This window comes from Lycium barbarum, chromosome 2, assembly GCF_019175385.1.
Source record: "Lycium barbarum isolate Lr01 chromosome 2, ASM1917538v2, whole genome shotgun sequence".
Taxonomy (NCBI): Eukaryota; Viridiplantae; Streptophyta; class Magnoliopsida; order Solanales; family Solanaceae; genus Lycium; species Lycium barbarum.
The window spans coordinates 658456-686261 of NC_083338.1; the positions used below are offsets into that span (position 1 = coordinate 658456).

Genomic DNA, 27806 nt, shown 5'->3' on the forward strand with positions numbered 1-27806 from the left:
TAGAATTGCTAGAGACTGAAATCCATGTGGATTTGACACTTCACTTAGGAAGGATAAAAAACTGCTTGCCCTTAAATGATGTTCATCATGATCAACTATTCTTCAGATTAATTAATTAGCAAACCACTTCATAACTTAAAAATTTCAGGGCAAAGAAAAAAAATTATGAAAGCAGAAAACAAAAGGAAATGCCTCAACAAACAGACTTGGGAAGCAGGTTTGCCGTGCGTTTTCACAAAAATGTATCATCTTCTTGATCAGTTTGATGAGTCCAGATTTCATTGAAAGTTTTACAAATTAAAAATGCTGCAGTTATCAACTCTACTAAGTAAGACTGTGGGCTGGAACCTTGTGTATTCCATCATCTAAAATTGCTTTTCTCACGGCAGCAGCGTGGTTCCACCTCTCTACCCAGCATAAATGCTTGAGAGTTGCAGATATCGCCCAGAATGGTTCAGTTGAGACTTAAGCAATAGCTGTGATACTTCACTTCCCAACTCAATAGTTCCATGAAGTCTACAAGCACCCATCAGAGCACCCAACACAGTGGGATCAGCTTCAAAAGGCATCTTCTTTATAATATCGTATGCTTCCTACGAGATCAACGACACAACCATAATGTTCCATTTTATGTACAAGTCCAAACTCATGTGACAGTGTTTCAAACAATTTAAAACCCAAATCAACAAGCTTGGCACGCACACAAGCTGATAGAACTGCCACGAAAGTAATCTCATTTGGTTGCATCCCCTTTGCTTTCATCTTCTCATACATCATTAATGCCTGCTTCACTATACTATTCAAAGCTAGGGAAGAAATCATAGCATTCTAATCACAAACCTACTTGATAACCAACGCATCAAATACCTTCCAAGCATATACCAAACTACCCGTCTTCCATAAAACGCGATCAATGTGGTCGTCATGAAGACACTCAAGTATTCCTCATTCTTTACCATGTAAGCGTGTACTTGTCTCCCTAGATATAACACCATACCAACATCCAAAAACGTGCAAGAAGAAAGAACACTAACAAAAGTAGCCTCATTCGGCTTCAATAAAACGTGCTTCACATCCTCGTGTACCATCATTTTCTCGAAAAAAAATTTACAGCAACCTCAGAGCACCCATTCTTCATTTACCCATGAATCATACTAGTCCATGAATAAACATCTCTATACGGCATCCGAGAAAACATCGAAAACCCCAAACCCATATCCCCGTTTTTTCCACAAGCATCAAGCATCGCATTATACGATACAACACTCGGTTCAGGAATTTCATCAAACACCATGTGTGCACTCCCGAGTTAACTCACATGCGAATCTCAAGACTTGACAGTGAAGGTTCTTGCCTATATATGAAGCCAAATGGTCCCTTATGTTTGAGGTAGCTTCAAAATAGTATTTTAAGTATGCACTTAACAGTTTTTGTCCTTTAAGTTTGTCAAAAGTTAACACTTTTAGTCTCCGCCAAATATTTACGAAACTTTGTCTGTTAGATTTGATGTAAATTATGGAAATGGGAAATTAGCAGGAACTCACATTTAGAGGTACAATATTTATAGTTTCAACTATTTTTAATTTATTTATGTATTTTTACAGTTAGAGGTACAATTTTTGTAGTTTCTACTATTTTTTATTTGTTTCTATAGTTTTGTGCAGATTTTTGAGGTGTAACTTCTCTATTTTTTCTTAATATCTTTTTAGTGTCTAGTGTAATTTTGTGTGTTACATATTCTAGAATTTGATGGGACTTTCTTGGTGTTTATAGTTAAATCTTTGTTTTTTTTTTTTTTTTTTTTCATTTCCTGTCAAATCTAATAAACAGAGTTCGGTAAATATTTTACTCTTTCTGAGTTTAAGTTTGGTGCACTGTTAGTACTATCAAGTAATTTTAGAGGTAAAATTAAATATATTTTAAGTTTAACAAATTGTCATTATTTATAACTAAAGAACAGTAAAGACAATTATAATCTTATTTGTACTGTAATCATAATTATTTTCTACTTTTAAATGTATTTCCTTTCTCAGTCCATCTTTCTTCTCTCTTAGATGTTGGCAACATCATAGCACCAATGGAAAATGGCTCTGTGCTTTTTATTCCATCGATTTCTTTTAGAGACTTCAATTTATGTCGTTTTCTTGTTTCATGAAAAACCTAATTCAAAAGTTAGAAGAGATCGAAGATCGAAGACAAAATGGAGAAACTAGGGCACCCTTTTTTCACCATATGTTCCGTCCTTTGCTATGGACAGTTCAAAAAGCATTTAATCTTCGTGGCAAAATACCAATAAACCCTGGAAACAAACCCAAAAGAAAAATCTATATATCCAAGAAAGTTAGATTTGATTAAAGATATGAAATAATTGGCAAAGGCAAAGTTGTGATTGATAAGGATTGAAGATGAATAGCAAAAGATGCATTAGAGTAGTGACAGGGAACTTTGATGTGGTTTTTGTGTTTGATGTAATGTTAGGTTTTTTGGGTTCGGCATTCCAACAGATTAAACATTGTCAGCACCTAAGATCACGGACAAGTAATTAATAAGCAGTCAAAGATGAATACTGTAATATGCAGTGATAAAGTTTTGTTTGTTGGTAGATTTTATTTGAGAATTCTATTATCTACACAAAGACCTGTACATTGATTTGTGAACAACGTGAAAGTCTTGGTATTTCTTTTCACTATTTTCAATTGACTAATACAAAAGCAGTGAGGCGTCAAAAAAGGATCTTCCATTTGAACAATAACTTGCATAAAGACACCTGCGAAATCTGGGATCAGGAGTAATGTTTAAGGCCTTAATTGAGATAGACATGAACACACAATTGAGTGATAGAATTGCTAGTGACTGAAAGCCATGTGGATTTGACACTTGAATCAAGAAGGATACAAACAAAACCGTTTGTCTTGAAATGATGTTTATCGTGATCAATATTGTTCAGATTAATCAATTAGCAAACTGCTCATTCAAAATTCCGGGGCAAAGAAAAAGATGCAGAAAAACAAAAGTAGAAAACAAAAAGAAATATATCATCAAACAGACTTTGGAACCAGGTTTGCCGTGAATTCTCACCAAAAAAAAAAAAATCATCTCCTTGATCTGTCTAGCTATGTTAGCTTGAGCTCACAGACCAATTCAAAATAAAAAATTGATGAATGTTTATCTGTAAGACTGCAATAACAACACAACAACATACCCATATGTGCAAAACCCATATGCAGTGCTTCAATCTCTGTGCAAAAACCATATGCAGTCTCCTTCTATAGCTGATTTTGATGAGTCGAGATTTCATCACCAAGCAGGCTCATTAATAACTGTGCAAATAAAAGCTGCTGCATTTATCAGCTCTACTAAATAAAACTGTGGGCTGGAACCATGTGTATTCCATCATCTAACATTGCTTTTCTCAAGGCAGCAGCATAAATGCTTGAGAGTTGCACATATCGCCCAGAATGGTTCGGTTGAGACTTGAGCAACAGCTGTGATACTTCACTTCCCAACTCAATAGTTCCATGAAGTCTACAAGCACCCATCAGAGCACCCAACACAGTGGGATCAGCTTCAAAAGGCATCTTCTTTATAATATCGTGTGCTTCCTGTAGTAGCCCAGCTCTACCTACGAGATCAATGACACAACCATAATGTTCCATTTTATGTACAAGTCCAAACTCATCTGACAGTGTTTCAAACAATTTAAAACCCAAATCAACAAGCTTGGCACGCACACAAGCTGATAGAATTGCCATGAAAGTAATCTCATTTGGTTGCATCCCCTTTGCTCTCATCTTCTCATACATCGTTAATGCCTGCTTCTCTCTACCATTCAAAGCTAGGAAGAAATCATAGCATTCCAAGCACAAACCTTCCTGCTAACCATCACATCAAATACCTTTGAAGCATACACCAAACAACCCATCTTCCAGTAAAACGCGATCAATGCAGTCGTCATGAAAGACACTCAGGTCCTCCTCATTCTTGACGATGTAAGCATGTACTTGCCTGCCTAGATATAATGCCACACCAACATCGAAGATCGTGAAAGAAGAAAGAACACTAACAAAAGTAGCCTCATTTGGTAAACCGCACTTCACATCCTCGTGCACCATCATTTTCTCGAAAAACTTAACAGCAACCTCAGAGCACCGGTTCTTCATGTACCCATGAATCATATTAGTCCATGAATAAACATCTCTATACGGCATGCGAGAAAATATCAAGAACCCCAAACCCATACCTCCATTTTTCCCACAAGCATCAAGCATCGCATTATACGAAACAACACACGGTTCAGGAATTTCATCAAACACCTTGCGTGCACTCCCGAGTTCAGCCTCGTGCGAATACAACCCGATAAAAGAAGTACACACATATGGGTCACTCAAGACCCCTCTTCTCAAGACTGGACAGTGAAGGTTCTTGCCTATATATGAAGCCAAATAGGCAGAAGTTGAAGCATATGTTCAGGTTTTTTCAGGTTCGGCATTCCAACAGATTAAACATTGTCAGCACCTAAGATCGTGGAGAAGTAATTAATAAGCAGTCAAAGACATTTTTCACTGTCTCACAAAACAAAAGAGAACTGAAAAACTTATCCGTGGCCGATGATTATACCAAGCCAATAGATGCATGAAATGTGTTTGTACTTAAAGTGTTAGCACTTAATCGTGGTTTGGCCAGGTATTCAACTTGGAACACAGAAAAATTACGTGAACGCAAAAGCACAGAAAAGTTAAAGTGACCAGGTATTCAACTTGATCTCTACGTAGATTTTTTTGGTTTGACTTAGCTATTAGCATTTCATTTGATCATTTCTTGTTATACTATCAACTAACATATGCTTTAGTTTCCAGAAAGCATTTTCCTAAATCTCTTTCGGTGAATTATTGAAGCCACGACTAAACATAAACCATTGATTTATTTTTCTATGAAAAGGGTCATAGATGTTTTATAATCTATCCATTTTATCTTTCAGAATATTTTATCTACAAGTATTTATTATCTCATTCAGCTCTTCCTTAATTCTTCGTTTTTGGAAATGCAGGTTTCAAGTCTAATAAGTTGTTGGCGATGCAAATATAATCTTTCATAGTTTCTCATGTTTCAGAAGTGTTCGTCACCCTATTAATAAAGACACGTGTTATCTTCAATTCCCATCAGGAACTAGTACATGACCACAACGCCAAAAAGGGCAACAAACTCTCTTTCTTTTTTTTTCTTTTTTTTCCCCCGGTTTGTGAGAAGGGAAACGATCTTGAAAATGAAAAACCTGATCAAGAAATAAAATGAATTTAACGGAAGTTACTTATGAAAGAAAAGTAAAATCTATCCATAGGAAAGGTCACAATAGCACGAGGATTAACTAAGCACCTTCGCAAAAAGGATTAAAAGCAGTTTTTCCTTTAAATAGAGACATCTCAAGCTTCATGATCTTGGAACAAACCAAGTTCTAAATACAGGACAGGAATCAACAACCAGTGACGAAAAAACACGATAATGAATTTCTTTCTGCATAGGAACAAAAGCATTATCTAAGGGTGTGTTTGGTATGGAAGAAGACATTTTCCACAAAATGTTTTCTAATTTTCCCATGTTTGGTTGTGCAAAATGACATTCTAAGCTCACTGTCTCCTCCACACCCATCCAACTCCCCCAATCCCCACCCCTTGACATTCTAAGCTCACTGTCTCGTGTTTGCTTACTTACCAAACACAAGAAAATAAATAATAAACCTACTTGTTTTCCCAAGAAAACATTTTCCTTCATACCAAACACACCCTAAAGTGAGCCAGTAAAAAACAAAAACCACCTACATAGGTAAATATCAAGCAGAATAGTCCCCAATCTTGGTCATATCATTATGAAACGTAAATTAAAACGTATGATGGTCGTGTAAGACAAAGGACTTCATCAAATACAATAGGGTGTCAAAACAGAATCCCCAACAAACCAAAAAGTTTCAAACTTTAACAAAGAATCAGAAATTTTCAAAATGGGTTCAAAGGAAACTTTATACAACCACCTTTTGCGATATTATTAGCTATTTTTGCTATGAAACATGAATTTAGCAAACAAGACAAGCATATTAAACCATAGAATCTAATCAAATGCAAAAGGATAAAGAAAACATAATCCTCAAGAAAACAAAAAGTTCCAAACCTTAACAGAATTTCTCAATAACAACATACCCAGTATATTATTAGCTAATTTTGCTAGAAAAATGAAATAGAAAACAATATAAGCATCTTAAGCCATAAAATTTCATAAAACAAAAAAGTCTCAAACTTCAGCAACCAGAATTTTTCAAAATGGGTTCAAAGAATATCAGCACTCACTTGTTCTTCCTAAAAGCATCAGCGTTCTCGAAAGCTTGTCCTTCCCCAACAAGTAATTCACTCCAGTTGACAGCAGCATCTGGAGTTCCATCAGTGATCCATTGGTGTGAATGTGCAGGAATTGGAGTATCGGCACTCACTTGTTCTTCTTCAGCACTTCCGAGAGAGACTGCTTCGACCTCAGTGGTTGAAACCCTGTGATAGAACATACAACATTATTTACAATCAAACTCTAGGAATTCAAAAAAATGAGAATGACAAAAATGGTCCCTTATGTTTGAGGGTAGGTTTAAAATAGTCCCGTAAGTATGAAGTTAACAGTTTTGATCCTTCAAGTTCGCCAAAAGTTAACATTTGTAATCTCCGTCAAATATTTACCGAACTATGACCGTTAGATTTGACAGGAACTATGAGAAAAAAAGGAAATTAGTGGTGACTTACATTTAGAGGTACAATTTTTGTATTTCTAGAATGATGTTTCTAGATTTGACAGAGTTCGATAAATATTTGATGGAGATTAGAAGTGTTAACTTTTGGCAAACTTAAAGGACCAAAACTGTTAAGTGCATACTTAAGAGACTACTTTGAACCCACCCCCAAACATAAGAGAGCATTTTTGTCATTTCTCCAAAAAAATTACCATAATAAGAACTTGTGGACCCTTATAAAATGACCATTACCTAGTGGTAGCCATCTTAGGAGCAACTGCAGAATTGGGCTCCTTCTCCGAACTTCATGGGCCAAAACCATCATTAAATTGCAACAAAGTATCGACACCTTCTTGGTCTCTCAGTCATATCAATTGAGACTTATCAAGCTTCAGTGTAAGCTGCAAGACTTTATCTGAAGGATCAATCCTTAATCAGTCGACAACTGCATTCACAAAATCATTGTACTTTATGCCTGTCTTCACAATAATCTGATCGGTAATACCTCCCACATACGAAGTGGATCCATCTGGAAGCACTTCGCTCTTTCCGCCCCAATGGCAGAAAAAAAAAAGAGTCTTTTATCTTCAGTTCCCATCCCTTCTTTTTCTTTTTTCGGAGAAGGGTAACAATCTAGAAAACTAAAAACCTGATCAAGCAGTGTCTAGGATTTGAACTAAAAACCTGATCAAGAAACAAAATGAATTTAACGGAAGTTACTTATGAAGGCTGAATGTACTAAAATCACAATCCATCAGAAAGGTCAAAATAGCATGATGATTAACCAAGCATCTTCAAATACAGGATTAAAATTTTTGTAAAAACATCTCAAGCTTCATGATCTTGGAACCAAACCATATTCTAGATACAGGATACAAATCAACAACCAGTACCACAAAACCAGGATAATGAAGAATTTTTGGTCGTTGGAACGATAGCTTTATTTAAATATGTCAGCCAAAAATGAAAACCACCTACATAGGTAAATCTCAAGCAGGATAGTCTCCAGTTTCTGTCATATCACTACCAAACATAAAAATAAACATATGATTATCGTGAAAGACATAGGACTTCAACAAATAAAATAGGGTGTCAAAACAGAATCCGAACAAACCAAAAAGTTTCAAGCTTTAACAAAGAATCAGAAATTCTCAAAATGCTAAGAAAACTTTATACAACCACTTTTCGTGACATAATTAGCAATTAATATGAAATAAGCAAAGAAGACAAGCATATTAAGCCATAAAACTTCATCAAATGCAAAAAGGATAAAACCATAAACCTCGAGAAAACAAGTCTCAAACTTTAGCAACCAGAATTTTTCAAAATAGGTTCAAAACTTTACCCCCTGACAAATTTTATCGCTTCAAGCCTCATGGACCTTATTGTTTCTTTGCGCCTTTCGCTTTTAAAAATTGGATTTTATGACATTCATAAGCTTGCACTATCAATCAACTTTGGAATATCAAACCTTTGTGTGAAAATAAAAGAACAAAAATACTTCGGAAGAATTAAATTGCAACTCAATCTCTTCCCTTGTTGATCTTCATGTATATTTTAATTCAAAAGTCCTACATAAAAGCAGTATAAGGGAAAAATATTTTAGCTGATCTCTAGAATTTCATTATTCTTCTATTCTATAGTTGAAAAGAACAAAAAAATTAGCAAAAGTGAAACAGTGAGCTGTGAGTTCATTCAACCAAACTGCTGAGGAAAAGCCTATTTTGCTCGAATTCTTGAAAAATATCGTCGGATACTCCAAAAGTAGTGCATTTTTGGAGGATCCTACACGGATGCAGCAACATTTTGAATCATCCATGTTGAGGTTTGTTTTTTTGACTTGTATGATTCTTTATTTTGTAAGTTTATGTACTTTTTTGCTATGTTCCTCAGGTTCTTCAAAAATGTCATCGTGTGCATGTTAGAACCTCCAAAAGTAGAGCATTTTTTAAGAATCCGACATGATGTGGCAACATTTTTGGAGAGTCCGAGCAACATAGCAAAAAGCATACAAACCTAAAAAATAAAGAACCATATAAGTGAAAACAAACTTAAAACGGATGAATGAAGCACTTATGGGATAAGAGCGGACCTGACATTAAAGAGGAGAATGGTAGAAAGGTAGGTCCATTATCCACCGAGTTTGAAACTTGTGTGGGCTGGCTCTCCGGAATATCTCAGTTATTAAAAAAAATATTATCAGAACCAAGGCATTGATAATTCTGAAGATAGATGTATCGTCATGTTCTGCCACCTCATTTTCCTCATTTTTGTTCCTTGTGTCCTTGAAATCTTGTGCAAGCTCTAAGATACAATTTCCTGCTATATCACTTCACCACATGAAAGAAAAAGAGCAACAGAGATAAGCAACACAGTGATAAGTTCAGACAGCACTAAGGCTGACATTTTATCTAAAACATTTTCAGAATTTCATAATCCAACAATGTTAACAGTGAGGTATATTAGCGTAATTCGTATGCTTAATTTATGGGTTGCTCATAGCGCTTTGTGACATTTAAGTACCTAAAGAAGAATTTGAGTGTAAATAAGATGAATTGGTAAAGTTCTACAGGTTGATAATAAAATGTTTAAAGATCATGTAAAACACGCAAGGACAAGATCATAGTAAAACATGTGATAATCTGTCAGGAAATTGGAATCACAGAAGAGAGCACACTGAAGTTCCTAAAAGAGTTCCAATGTTCCGTGTACATCAAAATGAAAAAGATATTCATCGATATTGCTCAGCAACAATAACTTGAATAGCAAAAACCACAATGAGGTTGGTCTAGAGAGAAACAACCTCGAAAACCAAGGTCCTAGCAGAGAGATGACACTGGAAGAACTCTTCCCTTATAAGTCTCAGATGATAGAGTTACCCGATATCTATATTGGTGGAAGGTAGACGGACTGGTTGACCTGGATATCACTGTCATACAACAACTATGCATAAAGATACCTGCAAAATGGTTGCGAGTAATGTTCAAAGCCCAAAATAAGATACACATAAACACTCAATTGAGTGATGGAAATGCTAGTGATTGAAATCCATATGGATTTGACGCTTCATTCAGGAAAAAATCAAGCAGAACCGCTTGCCTTTAAATGATGTTTATCGTGATCGACTATTGTTCAGATTAATTAATTAGTAAATCCCTCCATAACTTCAAAGTTTTGGGGCAAAGAAAAAGATTCAGAAAAACAGAAGTAGAAAACAAAAAGAAATACCTCGCCAAACAGTCTTGGGAACCATGTCTGCCGTGCAGTTTCGCAAAAATCTATCATTTGCTTAGCTTTTATCTGCTACGCTGCAGCTTTCTTTAACCAGTGCTTCAATCTCCGTGCAAAACCCATATGCAGTATCTTATTTAGCTGATTTTGATGAGTCGAGATTTCATCACCAGGCAGGCTCATTGAAAATTTTGCAAATAAAAGCTGCTGCAGTTATCAGCTCTACTAAATAAAACTGTTGGCTGGAACCTTGTGTATTCATATGACATTGTTTCAAACCAACCACACAACCGTAATGTTGCATCTTTTGTACAAGTCCAAATTCATGTGACATTGTTTCAAACAATTTAAAACCCAAATCGACAAGCTTGGCACGTGCACAGAAGAAATCATAGCATTCCAAGCGCAACCTTCTTGATAACCATTGCATCAAATACCTTCGAAGCATATACCAAACAACCCATCTTCCCATAAAATGCGATCAATGCGGTCGTCATCAAGACACTCGAGTACTCCTCATTCTTTAACATGAAAGCATGTACATGCTTTCCAAGATATAACGCCACATCAACATCGAGAAACGTGAAAGAAGAAAGAATACTAACAAAAGTAGCCTCATTTGGCTTCAATAAAACGCGCTTCACATCCTCGTGTACCATCATTTTCTCGAAAAACTTAGCAGCAACCTCAGCACCCGTTCTTCATGTACCCATGAATCATACTAGTCCATGAACAATCATACTAGTCCCATTCTTCATGTCCCCGTTCTTTATTATCTCATTCAACTCTTCCTTAATTCTTCTTTTTTGGAAATGCAGGTTTCAAGTCTAATAAGTTGATGGCGATGCAAATATAAGCCTTTATCTTTAGTGTTCGTTACCCTATTAATAAAGACATGTGTTATCTTCAGTTCCCATCGTGAACAAGTACATGACCACAAAGCCAAAAAAGGCAACAAACTCTCTCTTTCTTTCTTTCTTTTTTATTTGTGAGAAGGGAAACAATCTTAAAAATGAAAAACCTGATCAAGAAATAAAATGAATTAAACGGAGGTTACTAATGAAAGAACAGTAAAATCGCTATCCATAGGAAAGGTCACAATAGCACGAGGATTAACTAAGCACCTTCACATAAAGGAGTAAAAGCAGTTTTTCCTTTAAACAAAGGCATATCAAGCTTCATGATCTTGGAAAAACACCAAATTCTAAATACAGGATAAGAATCAACAGCCAGTGACAAAAAAACAGGATAATGAATTTCCTTCTGTATAGGAACAAAAGCATTATCTAAGGGTGTGTTTGGTACGGAAGAAAACATTTTCCAATTTTCCCATGTTTGGTTGTGCAAATTGTTTTAGAAAACATTTTCTCTAGGAAAACAAGTTCCTTAAAAATGAAGAAGATGACTTCCCTAATGGAAGTAGGGAAAACAAGTTCCATGAGTCACATTCTAAGTTCATTGTCTCCTCCCTCACCCATCCAACGCCCCCATCCCCCACCCCTTGTCCATCCCACCCCCAAATCACCTTGTTCCTTCATACCATGCTATTATTAGCTATTTTTGCTGGAAAAATGAAATAGCAAACAAGATAAGCATATTAAGCAATAAAATTTCATCAAATGCAAAAAGGACAAAACCATAATCCTCAAGAAAATAAAAAAGTCTCAAACTTTAGCAACCAGAATTTTTCAAAATGGGTTCAAAGAATATCGGCACTCACTTGTTCTTCCTAAAAGCATCAGCGTTCTCGAAAGGCTTGTCCTTCCCCAACAAGTAATTCACTCCAGTTGGCAGCAGCATCTGGAGTTCCATCAGTGATCCATTGGTGTGAAGGTGCGAGAATTGGAATCGGCACTCACTTGTTCATCCTCAGCACTTCCGAGAGAGACTGCTTCGACCTCAGTGGTTGAAATCCTGTGATAGAACATACAACATTATTTACAATCAAACTCTAGGTATTCAAAAAAAAAAAAAAATTGAAAAAATGACAAAAACGGTCCCTCATGTTTGAGGGTAGGTTTAAAATAGTCCCTTCAATATGCACTTAACAGTTTTGGTCCTTCAAGTTTGCCAAAAGTTAAACACTTGTAGCCTCCGTCAAATATGTACACAACTTTGTTCGTTAGATTTGACAGGAACTATGAGAAAAAAAGGAAATTAATGGTGACTTACATTTAGAGGTACAATTTTGTAGTTTCTGTTATTTTCTAAGTCCAATGCAGCTTTTTGAGGTGTATTTTTTGCTATTTTTTTAATTTTTAGTATCTACTGTAGTGTTTTGTGTTGCATGCTTTAGGATTTGATGACACTTTCTTAATGTTTATAGTTAAATCTTTTTTACATATTTTCCATCAAATCTAACTGACAGAGTTTGATAAATACTTGACGGAGATTAGAAGTGTTAACTTTTGGCAAACTTATAGAATCAAAATTGTTAAGTGCATACTTAAAGGATTACTTTGAACCCACCCTCAAACATAAGGGGCCATTTTTGTCATTTTCTCCAAAAAATAATTACCATGATAAGAACCTGTGGACCATTATAAAACGACCATTACCTAGTGGTAGCCGGAGCAACTGCAGAATTAGGCTCCTTCTCTGAACTTGATGCATAAACGTGGGCAAAACCGTCATTAAATTGTAACAAAATATTGACACCTTCTTGGTCTCTGAGCCGTATCAATTGGGCCCTTATCAAACTTCACTGTAAACTGTAAGACTTTATCTGAAGGATCAATCCCTAATCGGTCGAAAACTGCATTCACAAAATCGTTCTACTTTATGCCTGTCTTCACAATAATCTGATCGGTAATACCTCCCACATACGAAGTGGATCCATCTGGAAGCACTTTGTTCTTTCCGCCCCAATGGCAGAAACAAAATAGTGTACATGACCACAAAGCCAAAAAGGTCAACAAACTCTCTCTCTCTCTCTCCCCCCCCCCCCCCCCCCCCTCTCTTCTTTGTTTGTGAGAAGGGAAACAATCTTGAAAACGAAAAACCTGATCAAGAAATAAAATGAATTTAACGGAAGTAACCTTGTGAAGGATGAATATACTAAAATCAAAATCCATAAGGAAGGTCACAATAGCACGAGGATTAACCGAGCATCTTCAAAAACAGGATTTAAAGCAGTTTTTTTCCTTAGTAAAAAACATCTCAAGCTTCATGATCTTGGAACAAAACCAAATTCTAAAAACAGGATAGGAATCCACAACCATACCAGGCAAACAACGAAACTTTCATTCGTGGGGAAAAAAAAGCATTTCTAAATGTGATTCGGCAAAAAAAAGAAGACCACCTATAATGCAGGTTATTTCAAGCAGAATAGTCAATCCCCATCATATCAATATGAAACATAAAATTGAAACATACGATGACCGAGTAAGACATAAGATTTCATCAATTTTTCACATAAAGGTGTCAAAAATAAACCAAAAAATTTCAAACTTTAACAAAGAATCAGAAAATTTCAAAATGAATTCAAAGAATAAGTTAACCCATTCACAAAATTCATGAGAAAGTCAGCTATTTTTGTTTCTGACACATCAAATTACCAAAAAGATCCAAACTTTGACCAAAAAGAGCTGTTGAGCAAAAAGATTCACCTTTTTCACTTTCAAAACTCAATAATTGAAAAAAATAAAATCTCATTATACTATCAAACAAAAGACTTACAGTTAGCACATTTGTAAGGAAGAAAAAAATTTATCTTTAAGCTGCAAATTCTTGAATTTTAACTAAATGGGGTTTCTCCAATATGCTTTTTAAACTAAAAAAAAAAAATTTTTTTGCTCGTCTGATTTCACTGATGAATGGCTCATTTTCTTGATGATATTATTATTTGCTATGAAACCCGAAATAAGCAAAGAAAACAAGCATATAAAGCCATAAAATTTCATTAAAAAAGCAAAAAGTTCTAAACTTTGAACCAAAAAAAAAAAAAAAAAAAAAAAGATATACAGTTGGCTCATTTGTAAGTTACCTTTAATTCTTGAATTTTAACCAAATGGGGTTTCTCTTTTGAATTTCTTTTTTATAAAAAAAAATCCCTTCTCTTTTTGGGTTCACTCGGGTTAACGTTGACATGTAGCCCAAAAAGGGTCAAGTATGTATGGTGTTTGTTTGATAAAATGAAAAATTGGTCTCTTATGTTGGAGGGTAGGTTAAAAATAGTCCGTTAATTGTGCACTTTACAGTGTTTGTCTTTTTTATTTGTCAAAAGTTAGCACTTTTAGTTTCTTTTATATATTTACCGCACTCCGAGTGTTAGATTTGACGTAAACGATGAAAAAAATGAAATTAGCAGGTAACACACAAATTTAGAAATGCAATTTGTAGTTTTTGTTATTTTTAATTTATATTCTAGGTCTAATGCATCAATTTCGGTTAATTAGTATCTACTTAGTGTCTAGTGTAGTTTTTTATTTTGTAAATTTTAGGATTTGATGAGACTTTCTTGATATTTATAGTTAAATTTATTTTTACCCCTGTTTCCATCAAATCTTACGGATAGAGTTCGATAAATATTTTACGAATCGGACCCGTTTGGCCATGAGAATTATTTTCGGAAATTTTTCACTTTATTTGAAAATCAACGTTTAACCATGAAAATTTCAAATACAACTTTGGAAAACACCTAAAATCTACTTTTCGCTTTCATTACATACCCATTTTCATGTAAATCACCGTAGTGAAATATGCTATGAGAAACTAACATTTGAAAGGAAAAGTTTACAATTAGGAAATGGTAACCAATCATAGACAATTTAAATTAAAAAAATAACTTACAGAAGAATACATGTTGAAACATCATAAAATGTCATTAATTTAACATTAAATATTTGGGGTTATGGGAATGAAAAGCATGGTAGTTATGGTTGTTATGTGTTATTAAGAGTAGAAGGTGAAGAGGTGTGAGTTATAGAGGTGAGATTTTTTCAAATAAGATAAATAAAAAAATAAGAGAGAAACGTCAAAAAAGGAGAAAAAAAAATAAATGGGATCCATGGCCAAAGAGAGATGCACATCTTTTTTTTTTTTGCCTACCTTTATATTATATATATAGATTACACACTAACAGAAAATTGTCTTTTTCGGACTACCAATTCTGATTACAAAAAATCAGTCGCAATTTTTCAACTACTATAGACGGGGAATTCAATTTTTATGTTTTATTTTTAAAAAAAAAATATATTTATCCAACACCACTTCTGACCACTGCAATGTAATGTTTGGCAGGAAATTTCGGGAATAAAATATTCCGACTACGATAGTCGGACAAGTCATATAAAAATAGTCAACATAATTTTGACCAAACATCCCGACAACTGTAGTCGGAACACCTTTAAAAAGTTAATGAAAAATATTATTAATATTCCGATAGATGTACTCGGAATATCTATCTACGTATATATAATAGGATAGGCAAAACCAATCACAGTAGAGTGACAAGTGTAGTACCAGAAAATTTCAATTAAAATACAAAAAAAAAAAAAAAAAAAAAAAAAAAGCAAATACGCAGAACTGTACGGTTACAGCATCCCAGCACTTGGTCCCTTCAGAAATGGGTTGGCTTTCATTTCTTCCAACTGCAATCTCTTCATCTTCTTGGCAACAATAACCCAAAGGTATCCATTACCTTTTTCCCTCAAAATTTCAACTTTTGCACTTTATAACTCTAATTTTTTTTGAAGATCGAAGAATTTGTTCATCTGGGTTTTCGTTTTTTTCTTCTTTTGTTTTGTTTCGTTTCGTTTTGGTTCTCAGAGTTTCAATCTTTGCACTTAGAAAAGTGAAAGGTGATGAAATCCAGAATTTGATCATCTGGGTTCCTTTTTTTTTTTTTTGAAAAGTTTTGCTGTAAAATTAATGTGATGAAGCTTGCCCTGAAGTCATCAATTTACACATGTATCACATTTCTATACTTAACTTGCTTGCTTTCACGGTTGAAGAATTTATTCTCTTGGAAATCCTACCCTTATATTGGTTTACATTGAATCTGAAGAATGTTGCATTTGTGCTGAAACATTAACTTCTATTGTTGGCTCCGAATCATGTTGCAAAGTGTAGAACTATTGATCTCTTTTAAGTTGAGGTAACAAGGTAACAAGAATGTAAATAAGGAAGCCGCTGTTGGTTGTAAATATTAAAAGCGATTGTTGAGTTTTTCCTATGAAACACACATAAATAATAAATGAAGGAAATAGGCCAAAAAAGGGGAAAAGTGAAAAATTGTCCAAAAAGGGAGAAAAGATATAGATGCATTGCTGGGCACAGGAAAGCGTCACATCTCCTTTTTATTCCCAGCTTTATATATGTACATATAGATTTATCGTTTAAACCTTTCTTTTAAATTCGAGTCAACTGAAATCTCGAAAGTTGAGAAAAGTTAAAGCCGAAAGGTAGCAAACGACCAAAGTTGATAACAAACAGTAAAGAGGTTATAATTGCATTAGGTTGTCCAGGAGAAAACACGAAGTTAAAGACTTACCTTCACATATGCACACATTCAAAATCAAGCTGAAATTTTGCCAAAAAATCAAGTGAGGTTATCTGAAAAAGGAACTCGTGGGATTGGCCGCGCATTGCTTATTGTGGGTATATATAGAAGTTATGTCTGCCAAAGAGAATATCACAATTCAGATCTCAAAATGACTTGGAACAAATCAACTGATAATGTTTTCAATTCTACTTCGGTTTCTTGGTCTTCTTTAGGACCTAATATGACACACACACAAAAAAAAAAATGTAGTAGTAACTTTGTAACAATAAAACCTTGTGGGAAAGAGTTTACTCCTCATTTTACTTCTTACAAAGAAATAATCAGTAAAGAGAGAATAACAGAATCCTGGCGGCGAAGAGAATACAAAAATTTGATCTTACAGTGTAGGGAAAGGAAGCTGGAACTTACCATGAATTTCAACTTCATGGAAATGAGCAGACTTCTGTGGAAAATTCTTCATGTATTTATGAAGTAAGTGCTTCATGACATTGATCCTCATCTGCTTGATCTAAAATTAGGAATTTCAGTCACAATTGACACTTCTCCATAAGTTTCATTGTTTGGAATTTGGGGAACTTCTTCTGAAGATGAATTGATTATCTAGGTTTTGTAGTATGTACCTGGTGGAACATCTGAATTTTCCTCTTTCTCTTCTTTGTATTCTTCTTCCCTTTTCCTAGCTGCAAGAATTTGAACTTAATCTTTGTTGGGAGAAAGAAGCCGAAGAGGTGGCAGTTAGGAACAGTGAAGAAAGAGTGTTCATGTCTTTTTAAAATTCAAGAGACGCATTTTTTTTTTTTTTTTTGGGTGTGAATCAAGTGCAGAAAATTCTGAAAAATAAGGAATATTGCCAAAAATTTAAGAAAAAAGATAAATAAGAATTCTGATATGTGAGAGCGGCCCTATGTCCTGCTTTTATATATTTATATAGATTATTATTTTATTTTTTCGGAAAAAAGGAGAATAAAACTCATGTCCAAATGGATAACAATCAGAAAATTTTGAAATGGGTTCAAAGAATGAGTTTACCCTTTTCATTTTCCAAATTTCATTGGAAAATCAGCTATTTTTAGCAAAGAAGAAAAAACATATTAAACCATAAAATTCCATCAAATGCAAAAAGTTTCAAACTTTGAAGCAAAAAAAAAAGCTAGTTTTGAGTATCAAGATTCACCCTTTTCACTTTCCAAATTCAACAACTAAAGAAACATTTCATTATACAATCAAAGAAAGACATAAAGTTAACTCATTTATAAGTAGATAATGAAGCAAGGAAGAAAGAAGAAGTTACCTTTTAAGCTGCAAATTCTTGAATTTTAACCAAATGGGGTTTCTCTAATATGCTTTTGAAACTTAAATTTTTTATCCCTTTTAGCTTTATCAGTTTTAGTGATAAATGCCTCAATTAGGGCTTCACCATTCACTGATGGTATGCTGTGCGTGCCCAATTAAAATTAAAACAGAATTGGTCCCCCAACCTTTCTTTTATGTGAAGTTTGTCCCCTATAAAATTAAAACATATGACGACCGAGTGAGACAAAGGATTTGATCAAATGCAATAGAGTGTCAAAACAGAATCCCAAATAAACTAAAAAATTTCGATCTTTAACAAAGAATCAGAAAATTTCAAAACGGGTTCAAAGAAAACTATATACAACAACTTTTCATAATATTATTAGCTACTTTAGCTCTGAAAAATGAAATTAGCAAACAAGACAAGCATATTAAGCCATAAAATTTCAGCAAATGCAAAAAGGTTAAAAACATAATCCTTAAGAAAGCAAAAAAGTCTCAAACTTCAACAATCAGAAATTTTCAAATTAGCAAAAAATTAAGTTTACCCCCTCACAAATTTCATGAGAAAGCCAGCTATTTTTGTTTGTGAAACAACAATACTTTGAAGCAAAAAAGAGCTAGTTTTGAGTATCAAGATTCACCCTTTTCACTTTTCAACAACAACAACATACCCAGTATGGAGAGGGTAGAGCGTTCCCCTACCTTTTGATGGGTAGGCAAGCTGTATCCGATAGACCTTACCCTTTTCACTTTCCAAATTCAATAGTTCACAACAAAATATCTCTTTAAGCTGCAATTCTTGGTTTTTAACCAAATGGCGTTTCTCTAATATGCTTTTTAAACTGAAAAAAAAGAATCTTTTTGCTCCTCTGATTTCACTGATGAATAGCTCTTTTTTTTTCTGTGAAACATGAAATTAGCAAACAAAACAAGCATATTAAGCCATAAAATTTCATCAAGAAAGCAAAAGGAACCAAACTTTGAAGCAAAAAGATTCAGCCTTTTCACTTTCCAAAATTCAATAATTAAAAAAACATTTCGTTATAATTTACACCATCAAAGCAATGAAGAAAAAAAGAAGACCACCTCTAATGCAGGTTATTTCAGGCAGAATAATCAATCCCCATCATATCATGATGAAACATAAAATTGAAACATACGACGACTGAGTAAGACATAGGATTTCATCAAATTTTCACATAAAGGTGTCAAAACGGAATCCCCAATAAACCAAAAAGTTTCAAACTTTAACAAAGAATCAGAAAATTCCAAAATGAGTTCAAAGAAAACTTTATACAACCCCTTTTCATGCTATTATTAGCTATTTTTGCTGTGAACCATGAAATTAGCAAAAAAAGAAAAGCATATTACGCCACAGAATATCACCAAATGCAAAAGGATAAAAACACATAATCCTCAAGAAAACAGAAAGTTCCAAAATTTAACAATCAGAAATATTCAAAATGGAAAAGTCAGCTATTAAACCATAGAATTCCTACAAGTTCAAAAGAACCAAAACTGAAACCCCAGAGAAGCAGAAAATTTCAAATTTGAAGCAAGCATCAGAATCTTTATAAATGAAGTTTAAACAAACACTTACCTAGATACATTTGACAGAGAAAACAAGCTAGTTTTCAGTACCAACACACACCCTTTTCACTTCCAAAATTCAATACTTCAAAACATCTCATTATACTATCAAAGAAAGATATACCGCTGGCTCATTGTGAGAAGACAATGGAGCAACGAAAAAAAAAAGTTTTAGTGATGAATTAGGGCTTCACCATTCACTGCCGGTAATCTGTGTGCGCCCAATTTAAATGCCAAATTGGTCCCCCAACCTTTCTTTTATGTGAGTTTGTCCCCTATAAAATTAAAACATATGACGATCGTGTAAGACATAGGACGTCATCAAATGCAATAGGGTGTCAAAACAGAATCCTCCACAAACAAACCAAAAAGTTCAAACTTTAACAACGAATCAGAAAATCTTAAATGCAAAAGGATAAAGAAAACATTATACAACCACTTTCCATGATACTAATAACTATTTTCCCTGTGAAAAATGAAATTAGCAAACAAGACAAGCGTATTAAGCCATCAAATGCAAAAAGGTTAAAACTGTAATCCTCAAGGAAACAAAAAAGTCTCAAACATAATTTTTCAAAATGGGTTCAAAGAATAAGTTAACCCATTCGCAAAATTCATGACAAAGTCAGCTATTTTTGTTTCTGACACATCAAATTACCAAAAAGATCCAAACTTTGTAGCAAAAAGAGCTGTTGAGCCAAAAGATTCACCTTCTTCACTTTCAAAACTCAATAATTGACCAAAAAAAAATCTCATTATACTATCAAACAAAGACATACAATTAGCACACTTGTAAGGAAGAACAAAAAATTGTTAAATGGGGTTTCTCTAATATGCTTTTTAAACACAAAAAAAAAAAAACTTTTTGCTCCTCTGATTTCACTGATGAATGGCTCATTTTCGTGATGATATTATTTGGCTATGAAACATGAAATAAGCAAACAAAACAAGCATATTAAACCATAAAATTTCATCAAGAAAGCAACAAGTTCCAAACTTTGAACCAAAAGAAAAAAATAAGACATACAGTTGGCCCATTGTAAGTGAAGAATGAAGAAAAAAAAGAAGTTACCTTTAATTCTTGAATTTTAACCAAATGGGTTTCTCTTTTGAATTTCCTTTTAATAAAAAAAACCCCTGCCCTTTTTGGTCTTCACTATTCACTCGGGTAAACGTTAACATGTAGGCCAAAAAGGGTCAAGTATGTATGGTCTTTCTTTGAGAAAATGAAAAATTGGTCCGGAGGGTAGCTTAAAAATAGTCTCTTAATTGTGCATTTAACAGTGTTGATTTTTTAAATTTGTCAAAAGTTAACACTTTTAGTCTCTTTTATATATTTACCGAACTCCATCTGTTAGATTTGACGTAAACTATGAAAAAAAATGAAATTGGCAAGTAACACATAAATTTAAAAAAACAATTTTTTGTAGTTTTTGTTATTTTAATTTATATTCTAGGTCTAATGCATCAATTTTAGTTAACTAGTATCTACTTAGTGTCTAGTGTAGCTTTTTGTTTTTGCAAATTTTAGGATTTGACGAGACTTTCTTGATAGTTGTAGTTAAACCTATTTTTACCCCTGTTTAGACAGAGTTCGATAAATATTTTACAAATCAGACCCGTTTGGCCATAAGAATTTCTCTCTTTATTTTCGGAATTTTTTCACTTTATTTGAAAATCAACGTTTAACTATGAAAATTCCAAATACAACTTTGGAAAACACCTAAAATCTACTTTTCACTTTCATTACATTCAAACAACTAAATATTCTTTGCAAGAACAACTCCATCTTCAACTCAAACTTGAGCCAAAGTAAGCAAGGAAACATAAGAAATTAAAATTACATACCCATTTTCATGTAAATCACTAGAATGAAATATGCTACGAGAAGCTAACATTTGAAAGAAAAAGTTTGCAATTGGGAAATGGTAACCCATCATAGATAATTTAAATTAAAAAAACAACTTACAAAAGAATATACGGTGAAACATCATAAAATGTCATTAATTTAAGCATTAAAATTTGGGGTTAAGGGAATGAAAAACGTGAGAGTTATGGTTGTTATTTGTTATTAAGAGTAGAAGTTGAAAAGGTGTGAGTTATGGAGGTGAGATTTTTAAAATAAGATAAATAAAAAATAAGAGAGAGAAACACCAAAAAAAGGAGATAAAAAGATAAATGAGATTCTTAGCCAAAGAGAGATACATCTCATTGTCTTTTGCCTAGCTTTATATTATATATAGATTACACACTACCCGAAAATTGTCTTTTTCGGACTACCAATTCTAATTACAAAAAATCAGTCGCAATTTTTCAACTACTGTAGACAAAAAATTCAATTTTTATGTTTTATCTTTTTAAAAAAATATTTATCCAACACCACTTCCGATCACTGCAATGTAATGTCTGGCAGGAAATTTCGGGAATGAAATATTTCGACTACTATAGCCGGAAAAGTCATATAAAAATAGTCAACATAATTTTGACCAAACATCCCAACAACTGTAGTCAGAACACCTTTAAAAAGGTAATGAAAAATATTATTAATATTCTGATATACGTAATCGAAATATCTATCTATATCTATATATACTAGTTTCATGAAGCCCGGGCCCAAACTCAAAATATAAACGCAGATATTTTAATTAAAAAAATATAATTTTTGTTACACTTTCTTACTGTATAATAATTAAAATTTCAAATAAAAATATTTCCAATATATAAAAGGAAAACTTTCATTTAACTCCTTTTAACATCTTTAAGTTTCATTTTGATGAGATTATTTACTTCAAATCAGATGCGGAGCCAGAATTTGAAATTGATGAGTTTCGAATCATAATTTTCTTAAGTTACTTAGTTATAAATTAATAATCTATACATACTCAGTGAACTTTTAAGACACATAAAAGTTTTTAACCAAAGCGCTACCGAATCCGACCAAACCCGTAGCCAACACTCTAACTCTACTCTGCTTCAAACTCATTTCGTGTTTATCTTGAACTCATTTAAGATTTAATAATGTATTTTATTTTCACCAATATTAGACAAATTTATGTTTTCATCTTCTAGAATCATCTAATACACCAAAAAAATTCATTAACTCCAAATTTATACTACAATATTTATAATCTTAGTTTCAAGTTTTTACACAAATAAACCTAACGATCTTACAAGAATATTGGAGTAATAAATAATAATTAAAGTACATTAATAAAGTAAAAGATTTTAAAACTATACTTAAACATAATTTTAGGACAGATGTTTATAACCTCATATGAGCTCGCTAAAGAAGCAAAATACTTGAGGTTTAATAAAAGATATGGTAAGACATAATAAATGCTCCACAAAAAAAAAAGACTCCAAAGTTGCCTAAATTTTACCAGAACATATAAAAATAAATAATATATTCCCACTGTCCCAAAATAATTGTCACGTTCTGTTTTTGGAAGACAATTTGACTAATCTTCAGAGTTATATTGGATTAGATTAATTCAATATTTTAAAATTTAAATATTAAAAAATAAAATGACTAATACTATGAATTGCAATACTTTTAACAATATAATGATTTTTAAAAAAAATATTATTTAAAATTATGTAATTTAATTTTCAAATATAATAAATATTTTGAGACGAAAGAGTAATAACAATTTAAAAGAGATTCACAAAAAGTTACTTTGATATCAAAATGACCAATTATGCAAAAGTAAGAAAGCAACAACAACAACAACAACCAAGTATGCCAACTTTATTACCCCTGTGGGTCCCTATGGGCTGGCTGTGAAGATGACAAAAATAATAAGTCCAATTACGTTGGCCCAAATGAGAAATGAATGAGGGCAATATGCAGGGGAAAAAAAAGCAACACACGTGTAGCAGCCTGATAGGATCAAACCATATTGTGAGGACGACAAAACCTTATGGTTTACGCTTATATATAGTTAAAAAAAAAAAAAAAAAAAAAAAAATATATATATATATATATAATAGGAGAGGCAAAATCACAGTTCCTTATCAGAAAATTTCAATTTTAAAATTAAAAAAAAAAAATGCAAGTACGCAAAACTGTACGGTTACAAATTCCCAGCACTTGGTCCCTTCAGAAATGGCTTTCATTTCTTCAACTGCAATCTCTTCATCTTCTTAGCAACAATAACCCAAAGGTATCCATTACCTTTTCCCCTCAAAATTTCAACGTTGAAACTCTATTTTTTTTGAAGATCGAAGAATTTGTTCATCTGGGTTTTCGTTTTTTCTTCTTTTGTTTTGTTTCGTTTCGTTTTGGTTCTCAGAGTTTCAAACTTTGCACTTAGAAAAGTGAAAGGTGATGAAATCCAAAATTTGATTATCTGGGTTCCTTTTTTTTTTTTTTTTTTTGGGTCTTTCTTTGAAAGTTTTTCTGTAAAATTAATGTGATGAAGCTTGCCCTGAAGTCATCAATTTACACATGTATCACATTTCTACACTTGACTTGCTTACTTTCATGGTTGAAGATTTTAGTCTCTTGGAAATCCTACCCTTATATTGTTTTACTACGCTTTACATTGAATCTGAAGAATGTTGCATTTGTGCAGAAACGTTAACTTCTACTCATTATCAGCTTAATAAACTTTAACTTGTAATTATTTCAGCTACACATGATATATGTATTTTCATGATATTTTCAATATATCATATTAATCGAAAGAGGTAAGATTTTGTTTAGCGGGGTTAATAGAAAGAGGTAAGATTTTCTTCCCTTTTTAGTTGTTGAGGGCGACTGAAAAGGAGGCTAGACACAGGGAGAGCAGTGGGCAGAGAGAGATTGTGAAAGAGTAAAGGAAAAGTCATCTCATGGCCGAAACTAAAACCAGTCAACTGACCTGCTTTCCTACCCTTTCAACTTCACTGTTTGGGAGTAGAAGATCAGGAGATTCAAGCGAATGGTCTGAAAGCCTCACTTTGTGGAGAAGACTGGGTACAATGGACATAATTTAGTGTCGCGATATAAGTGCTAGAACATTTGAGACAAGTTCTTAAATTTGTTTGCAGTGCATTCTTTTAATTCCATTTGAATCTAAATTTTACAAGTATCTACGGAAAAAGAATATTCATCGGTAAGTTTGAAGTTCACCTATTGTAAGCCAATATGCTAAATTTTTTGGTAGCTGATAAAAATGATGCAATATGCGTTAAAGCTTTTTTTAGTTGAATTACTTCTTTAGCAAAGTATACTTATTTTGTTCTTTGCTATTGCCCATCTTTTTCTTTTTTGTTCGTTGGTCGAGGAAATGGCAAAAGAGAATTCATATTCACGAGCTTATTGTTTTGGGAAAAGGGTCAAATATACCCCTCTACTTTGTTTTATTAGTTAAATATATCCTCTGTCAGTAAAAGTTAATAAAAATACCCCTAGCGTCTTCAAACTTCACACTTATGCCCCTATTTGGACGGAAATCCCCAAATCCTCTTAAATTACCTAATTTCAAAAAAAATTACCCACTCTTTTTGTTGGCCCGCCCTGCCCAACCCGCCTATCATCATCATCAAGCCCTAGCTTCATCTTCTTCCATGGAGGAAAAAAGAAAAAAGCAAAACCACACCCAAATGTGGATAAATCACTGAGGTTATTTTCCCGCCTATCATCCCTGCATTTTCTGATGAACAACAAAGACAAACTGAAACGATATTATTATTTGCAGTAGCACATGCTAACTGTCGGTGCTTGTTTTATTAGATACTGCGTTGTTGAATTTTTTATTTTTTTTTGGGTACTTTTCCAGGTTGGCCTGTGTGAAGCTTGAAGAATACCAAACTGCAAAGGCCGGCTTGGAAACTGGTGCTAGTTTAGCACCGGGAGAGTCGAGGTTCACAAAGCTAATAAAAGAATGTGATGAGCGCATTGCAGGTAAATTGGTGCCCTCGAATCTGGCTCTTCTAGCATTCCCAAATCCTGTCAATTCTAACATCAACTCATGGCATCTATGGCGACTTGGTGCTATATTTTACTATTTGCTATGAGGATATGAAAAACTATGCTGTTTATAGTTAAAAAATTGCTAGAAGCACAATTTTTGCTAAATCATTGTGGTTATTTTCCAGACAGTTTTATGTGTATATCTTGGTATGCTAATGGAAAAAATTAGTGCTTAGTAAAACTAATGTGTATATCAAGTACTGGCTGCACCAAGATTTGGAGTTGGATTTAAAGATTAAATTTGAGGTGAGTTTTGGGATTTTATTATTTGGGTGTGTTCTTGTTTTTTTCTTTTTTTTCTCCATGGAGGAAGAAGATGAAGCTAGAGCTTGATGGTGATGATAGGCAGGTCGGGCAGGCGGGTCAACAAAAAAAGTGGGTAATTTTTTTGAAATTGGGTAATTTGAGAGGATTTGGGAATTTCCATCCAAATAGGGGCATAACTGTGAAGTTTGAAGACAGCAGGGGTATTTTTGTTAACTTTCACTAACAAAGGGTATATTTAACTAATAAAACAAAGTAGAGGGGTATATTTGACCCTTTTCCCTTGAAATATATTCTACCCTAATAAGTTTACAACAATATCAAATATTTTAATATAAGAATATCACTTATTATAAAGTTACTAATGTCATCTAGAACTGCGCTTCGTGCAGCCACTTCAATATTGTAGCACTGGATGATATATTTATTTCCTCTAAACAAAATAACTTTTAAATATTTCGTTAAAATATTATGATTTAATATACTCTAAAAATAGAATTAAAAATTATAACCTAAAGAAAGAAATCAGTTGTTAAAGTAACTTACTACAGTGATTGATAACTGAGTGTAGATATTAAGGTTTCCTATGATGGTAAAAAATTATTCATATCCGGTATTTACACTAAATTATACTAATTTACTGTGTTAACTTATAAATTAAAAGGAAACTAGGTAACTAGTTAATGATTAGTGATAACAATGTATATAAAATTATAAATATATGTGTCAACTAATTTATTAGTTTGGTGTAAACATGGATAAATTCTGACCATCTGCTGTTTGTAACTCTTTTAGTTATAAGATACGTTGGCTAGGAACAAATTTCTATTTCCAATTTTATTAAAATAATTAGATTAATATGCTCAGAAGAATAAGATAATAATTTTGACAACTAATTTCTTTTGAAACCAACAGCGCATTGCGCGGGTAAAAATACTAGTATATATATAAAAAATACTTTATTATCCCGACAGCAGTAGTGGGGAAGTTAAAAATAACTAAAAAGGGTATTGGGAGTAGTGTTAGGTCTTTCAAAAATTTCACCTCTCCACACTCTAATAGAGTTTCACTTCCTCTCCGATCAAACCACCAAATTGATGGTTAGAGCTTGGTTTCACTTTCTCTTCGGTATATTTGATTCGATTTGTTTTGGTTGAATTCATTTTTATTAGTACGGTAATGATTTTGCTTCTTCAAATCTTTAAGGCGAAAATGTGTTTAATCCACATGGCTCATGAATTTAAGTTTAATTTATCAATTTTACCTCAACTTAAATAGGTATTGTGTAAAGGATAAGAACATGGTTCTGTTTTACAAGTAAAAACTTTCAAGCTTTTCGCTAAAAGTAATTAGTAGAAATCATGCCTATAGGATTAAACATCGACTCATTAAACTCTTAGCCTATCGAATTCGCTACAAGTAATTAGTACAACTCTTCTTATTGAATTCTTTGTCAAGACATTAGGACTAGCTGAGAATGAATATCTACATGTTGAATACACTGCTAAGTTACTCGGACTCTTCACTTTTGGTGCCGCACTTGTGTCAACACAACAGGGGTGTGGGTGTGGGATCCGTACCCGATCTGGTTAATCGATTTTGGGTACTTTGACCAAAATCGACTGAGAAACTCCAAACAGATTCAATGATTTATGTAATCAAAACAAAAGCTAAGGTGAAATTGAAGAAAATGGAATACCTTGTACATAGAAATTTCTATGTCACTCATTTCCTTTTATCTCCTTCTAGGGTTTCTTTCTTGATCGATATTTTCTCCTCAAGTTTTCCACATTATATCTCATAATTTAGGTTTTATAACTCTATTTTTAGATATTTGAATTATTTTTAGCCAAATCCCCGCACCCGTATCCATACCTGGATCTGTATCCCCAAATCTTAAAATTTAGATCATAAAGGATCCGACCTCTAGATCCGCACCTGTATCGGACACCCGCACCCGACTCCGAGCAACTTAGGTATTCTGTCCAAATATAAGAGAATATAACTCTTAGCCTATTGACCTTCAATTTGATTTAATGACATAAAAGTAGAATGTTTGCTGTTGAAGGATTGATAGCAGGTATGAGCAGTTGTGAAGGATGTATAATAGGACTTATCATTTGTTTGCTGTTGTGAAGCAGTGTTGTCAAAGGCGCGTTTAAGCCCTGAAGCGAGGCTCAAAACATGTTGAGCGCTTC

General features: G+C 33.4%; 2 long non-coding RNA genes and 2 pseudogenes across 2 annotated transcripts; 1 reads left to right on the top strand and 3 right to left on the bottom strand.

Moving 5' to 3' along the window:
- Positions 1-324: 324 nt before the first annotated feature.
- On the bottom strand, positions 325-1309 carry LOC132624224 (putative pentatricopeptide repeat-containing protein At1g10330; annotated as a pseudogene).
- Positions 1310-2996: 1687 nt separating this feature from the next.
- LOC132624232 (putative pentatricopeptide repeat-containing protein At1g10330) lies at positions 2997-4466 on the bottom strand (annotated as a pseudogene).
- A 6418-nt stretch (positions 4467-10884) lies between these two features.
- Positions 10885-18494, bottom strand: LOC132625083 (uncharacterized). The gene is made up of 7 exons (XR_009576637.1): positions 17794-18494; positions 17123-17182; positions 16911-17001; positions 13676-16616; positions 12556-12999; positions 11718-11911; positions 10885-11018 (listed from the first exon to the last, which is right to left on the bottom strand). It is a non-coding gene; the product is annotated as an uncharacterized LOC132625083 (long non-coding RNA).
- A 4872-nt stretch (positions 18495-23366) lies between these two features.
- Positions 23367-25611, top strand: LOC132625142 (uncharacterized). The gene is made up of 2 exons (XR_009576665.1): positions 23367-23551; positions 25151-25611. It is a non-coding gene; the product is annotated as an uncharacterized LOC132625142 (long non-coding RNA).
- The last annotated feature ends 2195 nt before the right edge of the window (positions 25612-27806 follow it).